The sequence below is a fragment of the Pongo abelii genome, chromosome 16 (assembly GCF_028885655.2).
Source record: "Pongo abelii isolate AG06213 chromosome 16, NHGRI_mPonAbe1-v2.0_pri, whole genome shotgun sequence".
NCBI lineage: Eukaryota > Metazoa > Chordata > Mammalia > Primates > Hominidae > Pongo > Pongo abelii.
Window position 1 is genome coordinate 4,653,790 of NC_072001.2, and position 17,877 is coordinate 4,671,666.

Sequence of the window (17,877 nt, forward strand, 5' to 3'; positions counted from 1 at the left end):
TGGAATGGAATGGAATGGAGTGGAGTGGACTGGAGTGGAGTGCAGTGGAATGGAGTGGAGTGGAGTGGAGTGGAATGTATTGGAATGGAAAGTAGTGGAATGGAGGGGAATGGAATGGAGTGGAGTGGAAGAGAATGGAGCGGATTGGAGTGGAATGGAATGGAATGGAGTAGAATAGAATGAAATGGAGAGAAGTGAAATGGAATGGAACGGAATGGAATGCAGTGGAGGGGAATGGAATTGAGTGGAGTGGAGTGGAGTGTCGTGTAGTGGAGTGCAGTGGAATGCAGTGGACTGGAAAGAATTGGAGAGTTGTGGAGTGGAGTGGAATGGAATGGAGTGGAATGGAATGGAGTGGAGTTGAGCGGAATGAAATGGAATGCAGTGGAAAGAAGCGGAATGAAATGGAGTGGAGTGGAAGGGAATTGAGTGGAATGGATTGGATTGAAATGGAATGGAGTGGAGTGGAATGGAATGGAATGGAATGGAGTGGAGTGGAATGGAATGGAATGGAATGGAGTGGAGTGGATTTGAATGCTGTTGAGAGGAAGGGAATGGAGTGGAGTGGAGTGGATTGGACCGGAGTGGAATAGAGTGGAATCAAATGGAGTACAGTGGAATGGAATTGAGTGGAGTGGAATGGAATGGAATGGAATGGAGTGGAGTGGAGTGGAATGGAATGGAGTGGAGTGGAAAGGAATGGAATGGAGGGGAGTGGAATGGAATGGAATGAAATGTACTGGAATGGAATGGAATGGAGTGGAGGGGAATGGAATGGAGAAGAATGAAATGGAATGGAATGCAGTGCAATGGAATGGAGAGGAGTGGAGTGGAATGAAATGGAATGGAGTGGAGTGGAATGGAATGGAGTGGAATGGAGTTTAATGGAATGGAGTAGAATGGAATGGAGTGGAGTGGAATGGAATGAAGTGGAGTGGAATAGAATGGAGTGGAGTGGAAAGGAGTGGAGTGGAGTGGAATGGAGTAGAGTGGAGTGGAATGGAGTAGAGTGGAGTGGAAAGGAGTGGAGTGCATTGGAGTGGAGTGGAGAGGAATGGAGTGGAGTGCATTGGAGTGGAGTGGAGAGGAATGGAGTGGAGTGGAAAGGAGTGGAGTGGATTGGAATGAAGTGGAATGGAGTGGAATGTAATGGAAAGGAGAGGAATGGAATGCAACGGATTGGAATGGAATGGAATGGAATGCAATGCAATGGAATGCAATAGAATGGAATGAAAAGGAATGGAATGGAATTGAATTGAATGGAATAACGAAATGTGAGCTGAGATTGTGCCACTGAACTCCAGACTGGGTTAAAGAGTGAGATATTCTCGAATGTAAGGAATGGAATGAAATTCTGTGGAATGGAATGGAATGGAGTGGACTGGACTGGAGTGGAGTGAAGTGGAGTGGAGTGGAAAGCAGAGGGATGGAATGGAGTGGAATGAATTGGAGTGGAGTGGGTTGGAGTGGAGTGCAGAAGAATGGAGTGGAATGGAAGGGGATAGAATGGAAGGGAGTGGAGTAGAGTACAGTGGAGTGGAGAGGAGTGGAATAGAGAAGAATGGAATCGGATGTAATGGAATGATGTGGAGTGGAGTGGAACGGAACGGAACAGAATGGAATAGAATGCAACATAACGGAACGGAATGAAGAATCATGTGCTGAGATTGTGCCACTGCTCTACAGCTTGTATGACAGAGGGTGACCTCTTGAAAGAAAGGAGTGGAAGGGAATGAAATGGAATGGAATGTATTAGAGGGGATCAGAGTGGAATCGAGTGGAATGGAACGGAATGGATTGGAATGGGATGGAATGGATTGGAATGTCATGGAGCAGATTAGAGATAAGCGGAATGGAACGGAACGGAATGGTACAGAATGGAACGGAATGGAATGTGAGCTGAGATTGTGCCACTGCGCTACAGGCTTGATGACAGAGTGAGATACTCTTGAAAGAAAGGAATGGAATGGAATGAAGTGGAAAGGAATGGAATAGAATGGAGTTGACTGGAGTGGAGTGGAGTGAAGTGGAGTCGAGTGGAATAGAGAGGAATGGAATGGGAGGGAATGGAATCGAGTGAATTCGAGTGGAGTGGGGTGGAGTCGAGTGCAGTGGAATGGAGTGGAATGGAATGGGATGGAGTAGAATGGAGTGGAGTTGAGTGCAGTGGAGTGGAGAGAAGTGGACTGGAGTGGAATAGAATTGAACTTAATGGAACATAGTGGAGTGAAGTGGAGTGGAGTGAAACGGAGAGGAATGGAATGGAATGGTTTGGAATGGAAAGTAATGGCATGGAATGGAATGGAATGCAATGGAACAGAATGCAATGCAATGAAAAGTTGACATGTAATGTGACCTGAAATTGGACCACTGCACTCCAGCCTGAGTTTCACAGTGATAACCTGTCGAAAGAAAGGAATGTAATGCAATGGTGTGGAATGGAATAGAATGGAATGGAATGGAGTGGAGTGGAGTGGAGTGGAATGGAGTCAATTTGGACTGGAAAGGAGTGGAATGGAATGGAGTGGAGTGGAGTGGAGTGAAATAGAATGTAATGGAATGGGATGGAACGGAATGCAACGGAATGGGGAAAAGAAATGTGGGCTGAGATTGTGCCACTGCACCTCAGAAATTCTGACAGAGTCAGATCTTGTGGAAATAGAGGAATGGAATGTAATGCAGTGGAATGGAAAGGAATGGAGTGGAGTGGAGTGGACTGGAGTGGAGTGCAGTGGAATGGAGTGGAGTGGAGTGGACTGGAGTGAAGAGGAGTGGAGTGGAAGGTATTGGAATGGAAAGGAGTGTAGTGGAGTGGAATGGAATGGAGTGGAGTGGAAGGGAATGGAGCGGATTGGAACGGAATGGAGCGGAATGGAGTGTGGTGGAATGAAATGGAGAGGAGTGGAACGGAATGGAATGGAATGGAATGCATTGGAGGCGAATGGAATTGTGTGGAGTGGAGTGGATTGCCATGTAGTCGAGTGCAGTGGAATGGAGTGGACTGGAAAGGATTGGAGAGGAGTGGAGTGGAGTGGAGTGGAGTTGAGCTGAGTGGAATGGAATGGAGTGGAACCGAATGGAGTAGAAAGGAATGGAGAGGACTGGAGTGGAATGGAAAGGAATGGAGTGGAAAGGAGTGGAATGGAATGGATTGGAGTGGAAGGGAATGGAGTGGAATGGATTGGATTGAAATGGAATGGAGTGGAGTGGAGTGGAATGGAATGGAGTGGAGTGGAATGGATTGGAATGCCATGGAGTGGAATGGAAAGGAATGAAGTGGAGTGGAGTGGATTGGACTGGAGTGGAATGGAGTGGAATCGAATGGAGTGCAGTGGAATGGAATGGAGTGGAATGGACTGGACAAGAATGGAATGGAGTGGAGAGGAGTGGAATGGCATGGAATGGAGTGGAGTGGAGTGGAATGGAATGGAGTAGAGTGGAATGGATTGGAATGCCATGGAGTGGAATGGAAAGGAGTGAAGTGGAGTGGAGTGGATTGGACTGGAGTGGAATGGAATGGAATCGAATGGAGTGCAGTGGAATGATATGGAGTGGAATAGACTGGAATGGAATGGAATGGAGTGGAGTGGCATGGAATGGAATGGAGTGGAGTGGAGTGGAATGGAATGGAGTGGAGTGGAATTCAGTGGTGTGGAATGGAATGGAATGAACTTGAAGGGAATGGAGTGGAGAGAAATAGAATGGAATGGAATGGGATGGAATGGATTGCAATAGAATGGTGAATACAAATGTGGGCTGAGACTGTGCCACTGCACTCCAGCCTTTGTGACAGACTGAGGTCCTGTGGAAAGAAAGGAATGTAATGGAATGGAGTGGAATGGAATGGAATGGAGTGGAGTGGAATGGATTGGAATGGAGTGGAGTGGAGTGGATTGTGGTGCAGTGGAATGGAGTGGAGTGGAATGGAGTGTAGTGGAGTTGAATGGAATGGAGTGGAGTGGAATGGAATGGAGCAGATTGGAATACAAAGGAGTGGAATTTAGTGGAGTGCAATGAAATGGTGAGGAGTGGAATGGAATGGAATGGAATGGAGTGGAATGGAATGGAATGGAGTGGAGTGGAATGGAATTGAGCAGAGTGGAGTGGATTGGAATGGAGTGGAGTGGAGTGGAATGAAGTGGGTTGAAAAGGAGTGGAGTGGATTGGAGTGGATTGGAGTTGAGTGGAGTGGAATAGAATCGAGTGGAATGGAATGGAGAGGAATGAAGTTGAGTGGAATGGAGTCGAGTGGAGTGGAGTGGAATGGAATGGAATGGAGTGGAGTGGAAGGGGTGGAGTAGAATGGAAAGGAGTGGAATGGATTGTTATGGAATGGAATGGAGTGGAGTGGAGTTGAATGGAATGGAGTGGAGTGGAATGGAAATGAGTGGAGTGGAATGGAATGGAGTTTAGTGGAATATAATGCAATGGAGTGGAGTGAAATGCAGTGGAGTGCAATGGAATGGAGTGGAGTGGAGTGGATTGGACTGAAGTGGAATGGAGTGGAGTGGGCTGGAGTGGAGTGGAATGTAATGGAAAGGAGTGCAATTGAGTGGAATGTAATGGAGTGGAGTGGAATGGAATGGAGTGGAATAGACTGCAATGGAATGGAATGGAATGGAGTGGAGGGAATCGAATGGAATGCAGTGGAAGGGAATGGAATGGAGTGGATTGTAACAGAATGGAATGGGGCTCTATGGAAAGGAGTGGAGTGGAGTGGAATGGAAAGCAGTGTAGTGGAATGGAATGGAGTTGAATGGACTGGAATGGAATCGAATGGAGAGGAGTGGAGTGCAATGGAATGCAGTGGAGTGGAAAGGAATGGAATGGAGTGGAGTGGAGTGGAATGGAACGGAGGGGAGTGGAAGGGAATGGAGTGGAGTGGAGTGGAGTGGAATGGAATGGAATGCAGTGGAGTTGAAAGGAATTGAATGGAGTGGAGTGGAGTGGAATTGAATGGAGTGGAGTGGAATGGAAATGAGTGGAGTGGAATGGAATGGAGTGGAGTGGAGTGGAATGGAATGGAATGGAATGAAGTGAAGTGGAGTGGAATGGAGTCGAGTGGAATGGAATGGTGTGGAGTTGGGTGGAGTGTAGTGGATTAGAATGGATTGGAATGGAATGGAATGGAATGGAATGAAGAAATGTGTGCTTCGATTTTGACACTGCTTTTCAGCCTTTGTGACAGAGGAAGATCCTGTTGAAAGAAAGGAGTCGAATGGAAGGGATTAAAATGGAATGGCATGGAATGGATGAGTGTGGAGTGGATTGGAATTGAGTGGATTGGAGTGGTTTGCAGTGGAATGGAATCGAATAGAATGGACTGGAATGGAATGGTGAAATGAAATGTAAGCTGAGATTGTGCCACTGCACACCAGGATTGGTTACAGAGTGAGATCCTGTCCAAAGAAAGGAATGGAACGCAATGGAGTGGAATAGAATGAAATGGAAAGGAGTGGAGTGGAGTGCAAAGGAGTGGAGTTGCATGGTTTGGACTGCAGTGGAATGAAATGGACTGGAGAGGAGAGGAATGGAAATGTGTAGAATTGAATGGAGTGAAGTGGAGTTGAATGGAATGGAGGGGAGTGGAGTGGAATGGAGTGGAGTGGAATGGAATGGAATGGAATGGAGTGGAGTGGAATGGAATTGAGTGGAGTAGAGTGGAATGGAGTGGAGTGGAGTGGAATGGAAAGGAGTGCAGTAGAATGGAATGGAGTGGAAAGTAATGGAATGGAGAGGAATGGAATGGAATGGAGTGGAATGGAATTCAATCGATTGGAACGGAATGGAATGGAGTGGAATGGAATGGAGTGGAGTGAAATAGAATGGAATGGAATAGGATGAAATGGATTGCAATGGAATGGTGAAAAGAAATGTAGGATGAGATTGTGCCACTGCACTGCTGCCTTTGTGCCAGAATGAGATCCTGTGCAAAGAAAGGAATGGAATGGAACGGGGTGGAATGGAATGGAAAGGATTGGAGTGGAGTGGAGAGTAGTGGAGTGGAGAGTAGTTGAGTGGAGTGGGAAGGAAGGGAGTAGAGTAGAATGGAATGGAGCCGACTGGATTGGAATGGAATGGAGTAGAGTGAAATGGAAAAGACTGGAATGGATTGGAATGGAATGGAATTGAGTGGAGTGGAATGGAATTGAGCGGAGTGGAATGGAATGGAGTGTAGTGGAATGGAATGGAGTGGAGTGGAGTGGAGTGAAATGCAGGGGAGTGGAATGGAATGGAGTGAAGTGGATTGGAGTGGATTGGACTGAAGTGGAATGGAGTGGAGTGGGCTGGAGTGGAGGGGAGTGGAATGGAATGGAGTGGACTGGAATGGAATGGAGTGGAATGGACTGGAATGGAATGGAGTGGAGTGGAGGGAATGGAATGGAGTGCAGTGGAAAGGAATGGAATGAAGTGGAGTGGAATGGAATGGAATGGAGCTTTATGGAAAGGAGTGGAGTGGAGTGGAATGGAATGGAGCATAGTGAAATGGAATGGAGTGCAGTGGAGTGGACTAGAATGAAATGGAGTGGAATTGAGTGGAGTGAAGCGGAAGTGAGTGTAGTGGAGAGGAGTGAAGTTGAATGGAATGGAATGGAATGGAATGGAATGGAATGGAATGAAGAAATATTTGCTGATATTGTGCCACTGCTCTACAGCCTGTGTGACAGAGGGAGATGATGTAGAAAGAATGGAGTGGAATGGAAGGGATTTGGAATGGAATGGCATGGAATGGATTTGGGTGGAATGGAATTCAGTGGATTGGAGTGGAGTGCAGTGTAATGGAATGGAATGGAATGGTATGGTGAAATGGAATGTGAACTGAGATCGTGCCAATGCACACCAGCATGGGTGACAGAGTGAGACCATGTCTAAAGAAAGGAATGGAATGGAATGGAGTGGAATGGATTGGAATGGAGTGGAATGGATTGAAATGGAGTGGAATGGAGTGCAGTGGCGTGCAAAGAAGTGGAGTTGGATGGAATGGAGTGGAGTGGAATGGAATGGACTGCAGTGCAGTGGAATGGAATGGAATGGAATGGAATGGAATGGAGTGGAGTAGAATGAAGTCGAGTGTAGTGGAATGGAATGGAATGAAGAGGAGTGGAGTGGAATGCAGTGGAGCGGAATGGAATGGAGTTACGCAGAGTGGAGTGGATTGGACAGGAGTGGTATGTAGTGGAGTGGAGAGGAGTGGAGTGGAATGGAGTGGAGTGGAGTGCCATGGAGTGGAGTGGAGTGGAAAGGAACAGAGTGAAATGGAATGGATTAGAATGTAGTAGATTGGAGTGGAGAGGAATGGAATGAAATAGAATGGAGTGGAATGGAATGGAGTGGAGTGGAATGGAGTGGAGTGGAGTGGACTGCAATGGAATGGAATGGAGTGGAGTGGACTGGAATGTAGTGGAGTGGAATGGAATGGAGTTAAGTGGAGTGCAGTGCATTGGACTGGAGCAGTATGTAGTGGAGTGGATTGGACTGGAGTGGGTAGAGTGCAATGCAATGGAATGGAGTGTAATGGAGTGTTGAGGAATGGAGTGGAGTTGAGTGGACTGGAATTGAGTGGAGTGAAATGGTATGGAATGGAGTGGAATAGAGTGGAGTGGAGTGGAGTGCAAAGGAGTGGCATGGAATGGAATGGAGTGGAGTGGAATGGAGTGGAGTGGAGTGGAATGGAGTGGAGTGCAATGGAATGGAGTGGAGTGGAATGGAATGGAGTGCAGAGGAATTGAGTGGAATGGAGAGGAATTGAATGGATTGGTGAGTAATGGAATGGAGTGGAGTGGAATGGAGTGGAGTGGAGTGGAATGGAATGGAGTGGAATGGAATGGAGTGGAGAGGAGTGGAATGGAGTGGAGTGGAGAAGAGTGCAGTGGATTGCAATGGAATGGAGTGTAGTTGAATGGAATGGAGTGGAGAGGAATGGAATGGAGTGGAGTGGAATGGAGTGTAGTGGATTGGAAATGAGTGGAATTGAATGGAGCAGAATGGAATGGAATACAATGGAGTGGAATGGAGCGGAGTGGAGTGGAATGGAGTGGAGAGCAGTGGAATGGAGTGGAGTGGAGAAGAGTGCAGTGGATTGCAATGGAATGGAGTGTAGTCGAATGGAATGGAGTGGAGAGGAATGGAATGGAGTGGAGTGGAATGGAGTGTAGTGGATTGGAAATGAGTGGAATTGAATGGAGCAGAGTGGAATGGAATACAACGGAGTGGAATGGAGTGGAGTGGAGTGGAATGGAGTGGAATGGGGTGTAGGGGAGTGGAATGGAATGAAGTGGAGTGGAATGGAATGGAATGGAATGGAGTGGAATGCAATGCAGTGGAGTGGAGTGGAGTGGAGATGAGTGGAGTGGAATAAAATGGAATGGATTCGAATGGAGTGGAATGGAATAGAGTGGAGTGGAATGGAATGGAATAGAGTGGAGTAGAGGGGAATGGAGTGAATTGGAATGGAGTGGAATGGAGTGGAATGGGGTGTAGGGGAGTGGAATGGAATGAAGTGGAGTGGAATGGAATGGAATGGAGGGGAATGCAATGGAGTGGAGTGGAGTGGAGTGGAGATGAGTGGAGTGGAATAAAATGGAATGGATTCTTATGGAGTGGAATGGAATAGAGTGGAGTGGAATGGAATGGAGTGCAGTGGAGTAGAGAGGAATGGAGTGAAGTGGAATGGAGTGGAATGGGGTGTAGTGGAGTGGAATGGAAAGAAGTGGAGTGGAATGGAATGGAATGGAGTGGAATGCAATGGAGTGGAGTGGAGTGGAGATGAGTGGAGTGGAATAAAATGGAATGGATTCGAATGGAGTGGAATGGAATAGAGTGGAGTGGAATGGAATGGAGTGGAGTGGAGTAGACAGGAATGGAGTGAAGTGGAATGGAGTGGAATGCAGTGGAGTGGAATGGAATGGAATGGAGGGAAGAGGAATTTAATGGAATGGAATGGAATAGAATGGAATGGAATGGAATTGACTGGATTGAAGTACAGTGGAGTGGATTGGAGTGGAGTGGAGTTTAATGGAGTGGAATGGAGCGGAGTGGAAAGGAATGGAATAGAGTGAAGTGAAGTGTAATGGGATGGAATGGAACGGTATGGTTTGTAATGTGGTGGAGTGGAAAGGAATGGAGAGGAGTGGAATGTAATGGAGTGGAATGGAGTGCAATGGAGTTCAGTGGAATGGACTGGAGTGGACTGGAATGGAGTGGAGTGTAGTGGAGTGGAATGGAGTGGAGTGAAGTGGAAGGAAATGGAATGGAGTCGAATTGAAAGAAGAAATGTGTGCTGAGATTGTGCTACCGCGCTTACACCTGTGTGACAGAATGAGATCCTGTAGAAAGAAAAGAGTGGAATGGAAGAGATTGGAATGGAATGGAATGGAACAGATTGGAGAGGAGTGGAGTGGAATTGAATGGAGTGGAGAGGAGTGCAGTGGAATGAAATGGAATGGAATGGAATGGTGAAATGAAATGTGAGCTGAGATTGGGCCACTGCATACCAGGATGGGTGACAGAGAGAGATCCTGTCAAAAGAAAGGAATGGAATGGAATGGAGTGGCATGGAATGGAATGGAGTGACATGGAATGAAATGGAGTGGAGTAAGGTGGAGTGGAAAGGAGTGGAGTGGAATTGAATTTAGAGGAGTGAGAAGGAATGGACTGGAATGTACTGGAATGTAATGGAGTGGAATGGAGTGGAGTGGAGTGGAATGAAATGGAGTGCAGTGGAATGCAATGAAGTGGAGTGGAATTTAATGGAATGCGATGCAATGGAAAAGAGTGGAGTGGATTGGAATGGAGTGGAGAAGAGTGAGTGAAATAGAATGAAGTGGAGTGGAGTGGAATGGAATGGAATGGAGTGGGACGGAGTGGAGTGGAGTGGACTGGAATGGAATGGAAAGGAGTGGAATGGAATGGAGTGGAATGGAATGAAATGGAGTGGAGTGGAATGGAATGTAGTTTAGTGGCATGGAGTGGAGTTGAGTGAAATGGAATTGAGTAGTGAGGCATGGAGTGGAGTGGAAAAGAATGTATTGGAGTGGAGTGGAATGGAGTGGAGTGGAGTGGAGTGGAATGGAGTGGAGTGGAGTGGAGTGGAGTGGAATGAAGTGGAAAGCATCTGAATGGAGTGGAAAAATGAAATGTGAGCTTTAATTGTGCCACTGCACTCCAGGCTGGGTGACAGAGTGAGACAGTCTAGAAAGAAAGGTTTGGAATGGAATGCAGTGGAATGCAATGAAACGGAGTGGACTGGAGTGGAGTGCAGTGAAGTGCAGTGGAGTGGAATGGAGAGGAATGGAATGCTATGGAATTGGATGGCCTGAAATGGAATGAAGTGGAGTGGAGTGGGGCGGAGTGGCATGCAGTGCAATGGAGCAGAATGGAATGGGATAGAGTGGAATGGAGTGGAGTGGAGTGCAGTGGAGTGGAGAGGAGTTGAATGTAGATAAACGGAATCAGATGTTATGGAATGAAGTGAGTGGAGTGGAGTGGAGTGGAACGCAGAGGAATGGAATGGAATGGAAAAGAATTGAACGGAATTGACCGAAACGAAATGGAGAAATCTGCGTTGGGATTTTGGCACTGAGCTACAGCCTGTGTGATAGAAGGAGATCCTGTCGAAAGAAACTAGTGGAGGGGAATGGAATGGATTGTAGTGGAACGAAGTGGAATTCAGTGGAATGAAATGGAATGGAAATGAATGGAATGGAGCGAATGGAGCAGAGTGGAGTGGAGTGGAATGGAACGGAATGGAATGTGAGATGAGATTGTGCCACTGCACTCCAGGATGGGTGACAGAGTGAGATACTCTCGAAAGAAAGGAATGGAATGGAATGCAGTGAAATGGAACGCATAGGAGTGGAGTGGAGTGGAGTGGATTGGAATGGAATGGAGTGGAGTGGAATGGAGTGGAGTGGAATGGAATGGAGTGGTATCGAATGGAAAGGAGTGGAATGAAATGGAGTGGATTGGAATGGAATGCACTGGAATGGAATGGAATGAAGTGGAATGGAGTAGAATGGAATAGCATGGAGTGGAGTGGAGTGCAATGGAATTTAGTGGAATGGAGTGGAGTGGAGTGGGATGGATTAGATTGGATTGGAATGGATTGGATTGGATTGGAATGGAAAGGAGTGGAGTGGAATGGAGTGGAGTGAAATGGAATGGAGTGGAGTGGAATGGAGTGGGGTGAAATGGAATGGAGTGAAGTGGAATGGAATGGAATGGAGATGAATGGAATGGAGTGGAGTGGAATGGAATGGAGTGGAGTGGAGTGGAGTGCAATGGAATGGATTGGAATGGAGAGGACTGGAGTGTCATGGAGTGGAGTGGAGTGGACTTGAGTGGAGTTGAGTGGAGTGGAACGAAATGGAATGGAATGGAAGGAAGAAATTTGTGCTGAGATTGTGCCACTGCGCTTCAGCCTGTGTGACAGAGGGAGATCTTGTCAAAGAAAGGAGTGTAATGGGAGAGACTGGAAACGTACGGGATGGAATGGATTGGAGTGGAGTAGAGTGGAATTGAGTGGAGTGGAGAGGAGTGCAGTGGAATGGAATGAAATGGAATGGTGAAATGAAATGTTAGCTGAGATTGTATAACTCCACACCAGCATGGGTGACAGAGTGAGATCCTGTCAAAAGAAAGTAATGGAATGGAATGGAGTGGAAGGGAATGAAATGGAGTGGAATGTACTGAAGAGGAATGGAGGGGAGTGGAATGGAGTGGATTGGAATGGAAAGGAATGGAGTGGCATGGAATGGAAAGGAGTGGAGTGGAATGGAATGGAGTGGAGTGGTATGCAGTGGAGTGGAAACGACTGGAGTGGAGTGGAATGAAATGGAGTGGAGTGGAATTGAATGGAGTGGAGTGGAATGGTATGGAAAGGAGTGGAATGGAGTGGGGTGGATTGGAGTTGAGTGGTGAGGAGTGGAAAGCAGTGGAGCGGAATAGAACGCAGTGGAGTGGCATGGAGTGGAGTGGAATGGAAAGGAGTGGAGTGGAATGGAGTGGAGAAGAATAAAGGGAAGTTGAGTGGACTGGGATGGGGTCAAGAGGAATGGTGTGGAATGGAGTGGAATTGAGTGGAATGGAGTAGAGTGGACTGGAAAGGAGTGGAGTGAAATGGAATGGAGTGGAGTGGAATGGAGTGGAGTGGAACGGATTGGAGTGGAATGGAATGGAGTGGAGTGGATTGGAATGCAGTAGAATGGAATGGAGTGGATTGGAATGGAATGGAGTGGACTGTAATGAAGTGGAGTGGAGTGGAATGGAAGTGGAGTGGAGTGGAATGGAATATGACGGAATGGAATGGAATGGAGTGGAGTGGAATGGAGTGGAATCGAGTGGAATGGAATAGAATGGAGTGGAATGGAGTTGAGTGGAGTGCAGTGGAATGGAGCTGTATGGAATGGAGTGGAGTGGAATGGAATGGATTGTAGTGGAATGGAGTGGAGTGGAACAGAGTGTATTTGAGTGTAATGGAGTGGAGTAGAATGGAATGGATTGTAGTGGAATGCAGTGGAGGGGAACAGAGTGGATTGGAGTGGAATGGAGTGGAGTGGAATGGAATGGAGTGGAGGGGCATGGAATGGAGTTGAGTGGAATGTAATGGAGTGGAGTGGAATGCTATGGAATGGAGGGGAATGGAGTGGAGTGGAGTGGAATGGAATGGAGTTGAATAAAATGTAGTGAAATTTATTGGAATGGAATGGAGTGGAGTGGAATGGAATGGAGTGCAGTGGAATGGAGTGGGGTGCAGTGGAATTGAGTGGAATCGAAAGGACGGGATTGCAATGGAGTGGAGAGGAATGGAATGGAATAGAATGGAGTGGAATGGAGAATAGTGGAATGGAAAGGAATGGAACAGAATGGAACAGAGTGGAGTGCAGTGGAGAGGAGTGGATTGGAATGGAGTGGAGTAGATTGGAGTGGAATGGATTGGAGTGGAATGGAATGGAGTTAAGTGGAATGGAGTGTAGTGGAGTGCAGTCTAATGGAGTGGAGTTGAGTGGAATGGAATGGAGTGGAGTGGAAAGGAGTGGACAGCAGTGAAACCGATTGGAGTGGAAGGCAGTATAATGGAATGGAACAGAGTGGTGTGGAATGGAATGGAGTGGAGTGGAAAGGAATGTAGCGGAATGGAATGGAATGGACAGGAGTGGAATGGAGTGGAGTGGAACAGAATGGATTGGAATGGAATGGAATAGAGTGGATACAAATGGAATGGAGTGGAGGTGAATGGAAAGGAGTGGAGGGTAATGGAGTGGAGCATAGTGGCATTAAGTGTAATGGAATGGAGTGCAGTGGAATGGATTGGAGTGGAGTGAAACGGAATAGAATATAGTGGAAAGGAGTGGAGTGAAGTGGAGTGGAATGGAATGGAGTGGAGTGGAATGGTAGGGAATGGAGTGGAATGGAGAGGAGTGGAGTGGAGTGCAGTGGAATGGTGGGGAAGGGAATGGAGTGAAGTGTTTTGGAATGGAGTGGAGCGGAGTGGAATGGAATGCAGTGGAGTGGAATGGAGTGGAGTGCAGTGGAATTGAGTGGAATTGAATGGAGTGGATTGGAATGGAATGAAGTGGAGTGGAATGGAATAGAATGGAGTAGAACGGAGTGAAGTGAAGTGGAGTTGAATGGAGTGGAGTGCAATGGAATAGAATGGAGTGGAATGGAGTGGAGTGGAATTGAATGGAGTGGAATGGAGTTGAGTGGAGTGGAGTGGAGGGGAATGGAGTGGAGTGAAGTGGAGTGGAATGCAGTGGAGTGGAATGGAAGAGAATGGAGTGGAATGTAGTGGAGTGGAATGGAATTGAATGGAATGGAATGGAGTGGAGTGGAGGGCAGAGGAGTGAAATGGAGTGGAGTGTGGTGGAGTGGAGTGGACTGGAATGGAATGGAGTGGAGTGTAATGAAGAGGAGCGGAGTGGAATTGACTGGAATCGAATGGAGTGGAGTGGAGTGGAATGGAATAGAATAGAGTGGAATGGAGTGGAGTGGAGTGGAATGGAGTGGAGAAGAATAAAGGGAAGTTGAGTGGAATGGGATGCAGTCAAGAGGAATGGTGTGCAATGGAGTGGAATTGAGTGGAGTGGAGTAGAGTGGACTGGAAAGGAGTGGAGTGGAATGGAATGGAGTGGAATGGAGTGGAGTGGAACGGATTGGAGTGGAATGGAATGGAGTGGAGTGGAATGGAATGCAGTAGAATGGAGTGGAGTGGATTGGAATGGAATGGAGTGGAGTGTAATGAAGTGGAGTGGAGTGGAATGGAAGTGGAGTGGAGTGGAGTGGAATGGAATGGATTGGAATGGAATGGAGTGTAGTGGAATGGAGTGGAGTGTAGTGGAATGGAAGGGAGTGTAGTGGAATGGAGTGGAGTGGAAAGGAGTGGAGTGGAGTGCAGAGGAATGGAATGGAGTGGAGTGGAATGGAAAATTATGGAATGGAGTGGAGTGGAATGGAAAATTATGGAATGGAATGAAATGGAATGGAGTGGAGTGGAATGGAATGGAGCAGAGTGGAATTGGGTGAAATCGAATGGAGTGGAGTGGAATGGAGTGGATTCGAGTGGAATGGAACAGAATGGAGTGGAATGGAGTTGAGTGGAGTGCAGTGGAATGGAACTGTATGGAATGGAGTGGAGTAGAATGGAATGGATTGTAGTGGAATGGAGTGAAGTGGAACAGAGTGGATTGGAGTGGAATGGAGTGGAGTGGAATGGAATGGAGTGGAGTGGAATGGAATGGAGTGGAGGGGCATGGAATGGAGTTGAGTGTAATGTAATGGAGTGGAGTGGAATGCTATGGAATGGAGGGCAATGGAGTGGAGTGCAGTAGAATGGAATGGAGTTGAATAAAATGTAGTGAAATTTATTGGAATGGAATGTAGTGGAGTGGAATGGAATGGAGTGCAGTGGAATGGAGTGGAGTGCAGTGGAATTGAGTGGCATCGAGTGGACTGGATTGGAATGGAGTGGAGTGGAATGGAATGGAATAGAATGGAGTGGAATGGAGTGGAGTGGAATGGAAAGGAATGGAATAGAATGGAACAGAGTGGAGTGCAGTGGAGAGGAGTGGATTGGAGTGGAATGGATTGGAGTGGAAAGGAATGGAGTTAAGTGGAATGGAGTGGAGTGGAGTGCAGTCTAATGGAGTGGAGTTGATTGGAATGTAATGGAGTGAAGTGGAAAGGAGTGGACAGCAGTGAAATGGATTGGAGTGGAGTGGAGTGTAATGGAAAGGAGTGGAAAGGAATGGAACAGAGTGGTGTGGAATGGAATGGAGTGGAGTGGAAAGGAATGGAGTGGAGTGGAATGGAATGGACAGGAGTTGAATGGAGTGGAGTGGAATGGAATGGATTGGAATGGAATGGAATTAGAGTGGAGAGAATTGGAATGGAGTGGAGGGGAATGGAAAGGAGTGGAGGGGAATGGAGTGGAGCGTAGTGGAATGGACTGGAGCCTAGTGGAACGGAGTGGAGCATAGTGGAATGAAGTGTAATGGAATGGAGTGCAGCGGAATGGATTGGAGTGGAGTGGAACTGAATAGAATATAGTGGAAAGGAGTGGAGTGAAGTGGAGTGGAATGGAATGGAGTGGAGTGGAATGATAGGGAATGGAGTGGAATGGAGAGGAGTGGAGTGGAGTGCAGTGCAATGGAGGGGAAGGGAATGGAGTGAAGTGTTTTGGAATGGAGTGGAGTGGAGTGGAATGGAATGCAGTGGAGTGGTATGGAGTGGAGTGCAGTGGAATTGAGTGGAATTGAATGGAGTGGTTTGGAATGGAATGAAGTGGAGTGGTATGGAGTGAAGTGCAGTGGAATTGAGTGGAATTGAATGGAGTGGTTTGGAATGGAATGAAGTGGAGTGGAACAGAATAGAACAGAGTGGAATGGAGTGAAGTGAAGTGGATTTGAATGCAGTGGAGTGCAACGGAATAGAATGGAGTGGAATGGAGTGGAGTGGAATTGAATGGAGTGGAGTGGAGTTGAGTGGAGTGGAGTAGAGGGGAATGGAGTGGAGTGAAGTGGATTGGAATGGAGTGGGGAGGAATGGAAGAGAATGGAGTGGAATGTAGTGGAGTGGAATGGGATTGAATGGAATGGAATGGAGTGGAGTGGAGGGCAGAAGAGTGGAATGGATTGGAGTGTGGTGGAGTGGAGTGGGCTGGAATGGAATGGAGTGGAGTGTAATGAAGAGGAGCGGAGTGGAATTGACTGGAATTGAAAGGAATGGAGTGGAGTGGAGTGGAATGAAATAGAATAGAGTGGAATGGAGTTGAGTGGAGTGGAATGGAGTGGAGAAGAATAAAGTGAAGTTGAGTGGAATGGGACGGGGTCAAGAGGAATGGTGTGCAATGGAGTGGAATTGAGTGGAGTTGAGTAGAGTGGACTGGAAAGGAGTTGAGTGAAATGGAATGGAATGGAGTGGAATGGAGTGGAGTGGAACGGATTGGAGTGGAATGGAATGGAGTGGAGTGGAATGGAATGCAGTAGAATGGAATGGAGTGGATTGGAATAGAATGGAGTGGAGTGTAATGAAGTGGAGTGGAGTGGAATAGAAGTGGAGTGGAGTGGAGTGGAATGGAGTGTAGTGGAATGGAGTGGAGTGGAGTGGAATGGAAAGAGTGTAGTGGAATGGAGTGGAGTGGAAAGGAGTGGAGTGGAGTGGAGTGCAGAGGAATGGAATGGAGTGGAGTGGAATGGAAAATGATGGAATGGAATGGAATGGAATGGAGTGGAGTGGAATGGAGTGGAGCAGAGTGGAATTGGGTGGAATCGTATGGAGTGGAGTGGAATGGAGTGGATTCGAGTGGAATGGAATAGAATGGAGTGGAATGGAATAGAATGGAGTGGAATGGAGTTGAGTGGAGTGCAGTGGAATGGAACCGTATGGAATGGAGTTGAGTAGAAAGAAATGGATTGTAGTGGAATGGAGTGGAGTGGAACAGAGTGGATTGGAGTGGAATGGAGTGGAGTGGAATGGAATGGAGTGGAGTGGAATGGAATGGAGTGGAGGGGCATGGAATGGAGTTGAGTGTAATGTAATGGAGTGGAGTGGAATGCTATGGAATGGAGGTGAACGGAGTGGAGTGGAGTGGAATGGAATGGAGTTGAATAAAATGTAGTGAAATTTTTTGGAATGGAATGGAGTGGAGTGGAATGGAATGGAGTGCTGTGGAATGGAGTAGAGTTCAGTGGAATTGAGTGGAATCGAATGGACTGGATTGGAATGGAGTGGAGAGGAAAGGAATGGAATAGAATGGAGTGGAATGGAGTGTAGTGGAATGGAAAGGAATGGAATAGAATGGAACAGAGTGGAGTGCGGTGGAGAGGAGTAGATGGGAGTGGAATGGATTGGAGTGGAATGGAATGGAGTTAAGTGGAATGGAGTGGACTGGAGTGGAGAGGATTGGTATGAATTGGAGTGTGGTGGCGTGGGGTGGAGTGGAATGGAATGAAGAAGAGTGGAATGGAATTGAGTAGATTGGAGTGGAATGGAGTGGAGTTGAATGGAGTGGAGTGGAATGGAATGGAATAGAATGGAGTTGAATGGAGTGGAATGGAGCGGAGTGGAATGGAATGGACAGGAGTGGAATGGAGTGGAGTGGAGTTGAATTGACTGGAATGGAACGGAGTGGAGTCGGATGGAGTGGAGTGGAGTGGAATGGAAGAGAATGGAGTGGAGTGGAATGGAAGAGAATGGAGTGGAGTGGAGTGGATTGGAATGGAGTGGAGTGGAGTGGAATGGAGTGGAGTGGAATGGAATGGATTGGTGTGGAATGGAATGGAATGGAGTGGAATACAATGGAGTGCAGAAAAGTTGAGTGGAGTGGAACGGAATAAAATGAAATGGAGTGGAATGGAGTGGAATGTTATGGAGTAGAGT